The 6,811-nt window shown below is 58.8% G+C and overlaps 1 pseudogene; it reads left to right on the top strand.

The window, feature by feature from the left end:
- The first annotated feature begins 428 nt into the window (after positions 1–428).
- Positions 429–2,595, top strand: LOC111554390 (annotated as a pseudogene).
- The last annotated feature ends 4,216 nt before the right edge of the window (positions 2,596–6,811 follow it).

Below are 6,811 nucleotides of genomic sequence, written 5' to 3'. Positions count from 1 at the left end.
TGTCAGTTAAGGACCTGGTCAGTTGGAACCTTGTCAGTTGGTCCCAGTCAGTGGGGGCCTGGTCAGTAGGGACATGGTCTGTAAGGACATGGTCAGTGGGGGCCTGGTCTGTGGGGGCCTGGTCTGTGGGGGCCTTGTCAGTTGGGTCCAGTCAATGGGGGCCTGGTCAGTAGGGACATGGTTAGTGGGGACCTGGTCTGTGGGGGCCTTGTGAGTTGGACCCAGTCAGTGGGGTTCCTGGGTAGTGGGGCTTAGTCAGTAAAGGTCTGGTCATTAAGGACCTGGCCAGTCAGAACCTCATCAACTAAGGACCTGGCCAGTCAGAATCTTGTCAGTTAAGGACCTGGCCAGTCAGAATCTTGTCAGTTAAGGACCTGGCCAGTCAGAACCTTGTCAGTTAAGGACCTGGTCAGTTGGGCCCAGTCAGTGAGGGTCTGGTCAGTGGAGGCCTAGGACATCAGTGGGTCCTGGATAGTGAGGCCTGGTCACTGGGGTCCTGGGTAGTGGGGTCTGGTCTGTGAAAGTCTCATTGATGAGGCCTAGTTAGTGGGGTCCAGGTGGTGAGGGCCTCACCAGGGAACTTCGTCACCGAGTCAGTGAGGGCTTGGTGAATGGGAGCCTAGTCAGTGGGGCCTTGTACCTGGTGAGTGTGAACCTGGTCTTCAGGGGCCTGGTCAGCAGGTGACTGATCAGTAGGAACCTGGTCAGTGCAACCCTGGCCAGTGGCTGCCTGATCATTGGACCTAATCCAGGGGGGCCGGGCAGGGGGGGGGGGGGGGTGGGGAGCGGCTGTCAGTGGGGCCTGGGCAGTGACATCCTGGTCAGCAGGCTCCTAGTCAGGAGGAGCCCAATCAGTAAGGCCTGGTCATCGGGGGCCTGGTCAATGAAAACTTAGCAGTGTTGGTCAGTGTGGCCTGGATACTGGGGATTGGTCAGTGGGAGACCAGATCGGTGGAGACCTGGTCATCGGGGCCCATTCAGTGAGGGCCAGGCCATGGAAGGCCCAGTGGATGGGGCCCTGGTCAGGAGGGGCCTGGTCAGTTGGACCCGGTCATCCCAGGACTGGTCCTCAGGGGCCACTCTGACTTCACCAGGCTCCCCTGACCGTACCAGTCCCTCGACCGCAGCCAACTGTGTCCTTTGTGTCTCTCCCAGCACAGGCCCAGGACGTGGGGATGCCCGATGCTGGGAGAAGGCTCAGACAGCAGGAAGGAGAGAAGGAAGGAAGGAACTTCCACAGTACCGATGCCTATGAAATTACAACACGTGGTGCTGTTTCTACTCCATCGCCGTGTTCGCTCTTTATTTCCCACGTAATTCTCTATTCAACTGGCCTCAGTCGAGCACAAAACCATCCTTGTACCACCACGAATAGCTGGCCATGGCTCTTTGACAGGCGTTTTTATTCTGCCATAGAAATTATCCTTGAATCGGAAAAAAAATCCCCAACCCAGCATCCAGTCACTCAACACTCTCATCTTTGTGAAGAGCTGGTTCCGAATTTTGGGTCACTTTTTGGAAAAAATATCTGTTGTGGTAAAACGTGCTGCATCTGTGGTCTCAAGTCTCTCCTGGATAGAGATGGTGAATTTCGGTCAGAGCGCGCAAAGAACTTGTGTCCCGCACTCCTGAAAGCCATCAGCCCCACACCTCCATCTTCCCTCCTCCCACGAGTCGCCTGCTCCCCGTGACACTGGTAAGAGCTCCTCTGTGAACGTGGAGGATGTCTGGGAGGTTGGCCCCGTGCCCCTGGGACTGGCACTAACAGGTCCAAGACAGGGTCCAGGTCCTGCCTGGGCCAATCCAGAAGAGCTTGCCAATGGCATCACAGGCACCTCGGGGAAGGGGATGGCTTGGTTCAGGACAACCCAGAGGCCCGCTGGGCCCACTCCAAGGCCTGGCTGAGGTCACAGAAGGGCTGGCCACCTACTGATGCTCCTTCTTGAAGCTCCTCACCTCCTGGCCATGGGCTACATGCCCTGTGGCTGAGCAGCAGCGCTGTGGTCCACCTTTCTGGGGAAGCATCTTCAGCCATCCGTCTTGCTCTCCACCTCCTGCAGGTCGAGGGCAGTGGTGGGGGTAGTGCTCAGGGTCAGGAAGGAGCTGACACCCACCACGCCACCCTTCTCAGCCTTCCTCTTGCTCTGTTTCCAGGCCTCCTCGCAGTGCTGCTGGGGCATGTCAGGAAGTGCTGGAGGACATGGCACTGTGCCAGCACCAGGCGGCCGGCCGTGCGGCTCATCCCGCAGATCAGGCTCTTCCTGTGCATGGAGATGGAGTCCTCCTGGAGGCACCCCATGGCCCGATTCTCCGGCAGGTGGAGCATGGAGATGACTGGGAATTTCACTAGACATGCATCCAGCCAGTCCAAGGGCTTGTCGACCATGCACCAGCTTGGAGGAGAGGTAGCTCTTTATGCCCTTGAACTTGTTCTACTGAGTGGTGTCGCCGGTGGTGCACGGGCAGGGGTAGGGCTTCTCCTGCCACTTGGGGCCATAGAGTCACAGCACCCACAGCACCATGCACACAGCGTGTCCCTATCCTTCACAGAGCCTAATGCCTCACCAAGCACAAAGGCCTCCCTTCCCGACTTGAAAAGGCAGAGTAGTGGTTGAGGTTGTGGCTCACAGTGACCGAGCTCCTGCCCACGTGGGGACACAGGGAGCTGTTGAGTTCCAGGGATACACCTCTGCCCAGTGCACCTGGCTCGTCCACCATCATGGAGCTGCCATCCCATTTGTCGTCCCCGTCATCATCACTGCCCTGGCTGGCCTAGTTGCCACCAAGGAGCTGCTGAGGCCACGGCTGCAGGGCACCCCTACCGCCTGGAAAGCCTGCCCTGGCTGCTGGAAGGCACTCTGGTGGCATCTGCTGTGGCTGCAGTAGCAGCTGGAAAGCGCCAAGAGGCAACTTCAAGGAGGCCGGCAGTGCACCAGGCAGGGCCTCAAAGCCTCTGAGTGGTACGATGGCCATGGCACAGTGGGTCAAGGCACAGGGGCAGCCATGGTGTGCTGGGCCAGTCCAGGGGTGCAGATCACTTGCGCTGCAGATATAAGGCCAGGGTTGCTGCGGCCGTGAGCCCCTGCGAGTCAGCCCTTGATGTCCTGCTCGCTATACGGGCTCAGTACTTTGTGTTCTCATAGATCACTCTCAAATTCTCCGCCATCAAGTGGTACAGCAACTGAATCCACAGTGCCATGGGTCCCCTGCGTGGTCATCCTGGCCACTGTGGAGGCACGTGACACCTCTAGCTCCCCTCCCCTCCCAGGGCTCAGGTTGAGGCCAGGCCCCTCTGGTCCTGGGAATTGTGCCTTGAGGGCGGGGCTCTGTCCTGCAGGTTGAGTCAGAGGCCGCAAGGCACGCTGCCGATGGCTGGGGCTGCAGGGGTGCCACACTCACCCCTCTGGGGAAGTCTTAGAGTGAACAGCGTTCTTATTGAAGATGACTTCCCAAGGCCCAAGAGCCATCTAGGGCTGTGGAGCAGCTAGCCGGGTGCTGCCCTAACTCCTTCCACACCGGGCTGGTCACTGCCCGCCCAGAGGAGTCAGATGCAGGTGCCATTGTGTAGAGAAATGTCTCTGGACCTGCCTCTTGGTTATCACGGGGCACAGTAGTTTCTGGTGTCAGGGCCCTGATGAAGCTGTTGAGCCTATCCGGGGCAGATGTGGAAGTGACAGGAGCTCAGCATCCCTGTTCAAGGTCATACCACAGGAACCACAAGCCCCCAACGCCATCTGGCTCCATTGGAAGCTTTGGCATGGAATTCCACCAGAGGTACTGCCAATTAACCCAAGGTCTGTCCTGAGCTGGGGATGGCATGGCCACACCCTGAGCCCTAGAGGTTCCCAGAGAGCAACCTTCTGCCCTGGGCGCTGCAGAAGCCCCCTTTACATGTCACTGGGCCTCGGCCTTGGGGACAGCCTGGCCAGGCCAGGGTAGGGGAGGATCAGGCTCCCATTCCAGAGGAGTCGCCTGCGTGGGCTGCTGGTGCTGGGCTGGTGGGCCAGGGAGGGTCAGCCCATCCCCGTTGCAGACAGGCTCAATGTCGGGAAATATCCGAAGAGCCCTGGGTGCTGGGGTCCCTCCCTCAGGTTTGGCTGAAGAGAATGCAGATGAACCCAGCTTCTCCACCAAGCCCATCAGATGTCCTCGCAGGGCCAGGTTCGGCATATTTGGGTCTCTGGAGTCCTTGGGGTCCCTCTGTCCTCCACCCTAGCCTGACACTGAGGACACCCTTGCAGGTTGCAGATCCCAGTGCAAGGGGTGTGTGCAGCCGCCTGGGTATCCCCCACGGGACAGGTAACACAGGGTTCAGGCTGGCTCGGGGCTTCCTGCCTCACTTCCTCACCCCAGGGCTGGGCGGCCTGGGGTGCAGCCCTGATTCGGAGCTCGGGTGGGAAGACGCTCTCGCTGTCACCTGGCCCTCTTGCAACCTCACACGGGGGCCTGTCTCCACAGTGGGTGAGACGGCCCCGGACAGCCACTCTCTGGGGTCGTCCACTCCATGCCAGGACTGGACCATTCCCACACCTGGCTGAACTCTTGATTCTGGCCCTGGGCCAGGGCTCCTGCCCGTGTCCTCTCCCCAAATCCTCTGGGCCAGAAACACTGATTCTCCTGTTCACCTGGCATCCCTGAAGGGGCACTCTGGAGTTAGGGGACCCTGATCCTCCTGGCATCTGTTGATGCTTACAGGCAGGGCAGGGAGCTGGCACAGACCGGAGACAGTGTAAAAGGTGCAGGGGGCACCCCTGCCTGTCTTGAGCAGCATGTCCAGTACACGTGCACTCAGCACATCCCCTTAAAACTGGCAGGTCTGTTTGTAGAAGTTTCTCTGTAGAGGAGGAAGAGGTCTGGGAGGTAGGTCCAGGTAGTGGGGTTGCAGGGACCCAGGCCCCCTCTACTATCGACTGCCCCAGAGGGTGACTCAGAAGGAGAACTGATGCTGGAGCCGCCCTAGGGGTGGCAGGTCCCAGTGTCTCCTCATAGTTCCCTCATGCAGACCCGAAAGTGCGTGAGAACTGCATCGTCCTCCAGGGCCCAGGCCTGGGAGAACGGCTCCTAAACCAATCCTTATAGGCTGGACTGGGACAGGTTCACCAGGTACTGTAAATACAGGAAGGCAGCATGGAAGGGGTCGGTGCCCACACCCAGTTTCCCCCACAGCTACCTCCCACTGGGAGGTACTGGGTCCTTTTGCAGCCACCCCTGGCTTTCAGCTGTTCACAGGAGGCCATGGCCAGGGGGAGGCCTGGGTGGGGAGGTGCCCACCACACTCCTGCCTTTGATCTGGGTCTTGTCAAGGTAAGCTCCATGTCTGGGAGGACTCTGCGTCCTGCACAGGGCAACAGGCCCAGCCTGGCCCTCCAGACTGAAGCAGAGGGTCGGAACTGTGTGAGGGTGCTGTCCTTGGGCCAGTCCGGGTCTGTGCTGGGGAGCGGGGCTGGAGATCTTCCTGGCATGTTCCTGGAACGGAGTCACCGTGAGTATGAGCAGGATGACCGTCTGCCCGGTCAGCACACAATGGGCACCCAGTGAGCACTCGAGGATGACCCTCCTCGGGCAGCTGCCACCCACCCAGTAGCGACTGTCCCCGAGTCGGCAGGGAGGGAAGAGAGCATGTCACGCTCTCCTAAGTCTGACCAAGCAGCTGTGAAGAGATGTACCTCTCACCTAGAAAAGCGTCCTGTGGGCAGACCCACTCACACCGTGTCTCCAACTGCTCTACGACACAGAGTCGGGCGGGCACCTGGGCACTGGGTAATGGTGACATTGTGGGCTCATGGCACCCATCACAATGGGGCCCTGCACGGGTCAGCAGGACCCAGAGACGGCGTCCTCTGCCCCCCGAACTGTCGACATGTGTGCGTGCAATGCGTCTGTGCACTTGAGTGCAGGTGGATATGGCCGGGCACGTGTGTGCGTGTGTCTCTCCTCCGGCCGGCCCTGGCTTCCCCAATCACATGTGCCCCCATGTCCTCATCACTGTCACCCCAGGGCCTGTGATCAGCATCAGAGCATCCACGGGTGCGCCCCAGCCTCTGCCTTCAGGAAGGGTGGTCCTGGGGATGCGGGTAGGGCAGGGCAGTGGGTGAAACCTCCTCCCTTGCAGGGGACTCAGTATGTACAATGCTAAATCTGCATAGCAGGGCCATATTCAATGCACTTCTCCTCCCAGTAGCTCTCTGGGATGCAGTTGATTTCATCTTCCCTACAAATGGAAGAAAGGAGGCTTCTAGGATAAACCCCCTGCCTGAGGTCACCCAGCAGCCAGATGACCTGGTCCTTACTGACTAGGTCCCAACTAACCAGGTTCCCACTGGCCAGTCCCCCACTCACCGGGTCCCCACTCACCAGGTCCTGTTGACTAAGCCAGATTGATCGTGTTCTGCTGACCAAGCCCTGTAGACTGGGTCCCACTGATCAGGCCCCGCAGTCACTAAGCCACCACTGACCTGGTCCCCTGTGACCATCTACCCACAGACCAGGGCTCATCTTAAGTTAACCCATCTAAGAAAATGGGTTTGGCCCCAGACCAAACCCATTTTCTTAAGTTCCATGGAGCTCACTAGGGTATAAAGCCAAGGGGGGACAGGCTAAGCTTCAGAATCTGGACGTTTTCAACATTTCCAAGTATTTCCACATTCTTCACAGTGATTTTACCAATGTGTCTCCCACCACTGAGGGTTTCTACCTCCAAAACTGTTGGTGTTGCCAGACTTTTTTCACTTACCTTGGGTGTTGGGTTTGAAATCCCTCCCGGTGGCTTCTTGTTCTTCATGACTGGTGACATTTGGTGCCCTTGTATTCT

This window comes from Piliocolobus tephrosceles, chromosome 21 (assembly GCF_002776525.5).
Source record: "Piliocolobus tephrosceles isolate RC106 chromosome 21, ASM277652v3, whole genome shotgun sequence".
NCBI lineage: Eukaryota > Metazoa > Chordata > Mammalia > Primates > Cercopithecidae > Piliocolobus > Piliocolobus tephrosceles.
The sequence above is the reverse complement of the archived record's forward strand: the minus strand, read 5'-3'. Positions and strand labels throughout refer to the sequence as shown.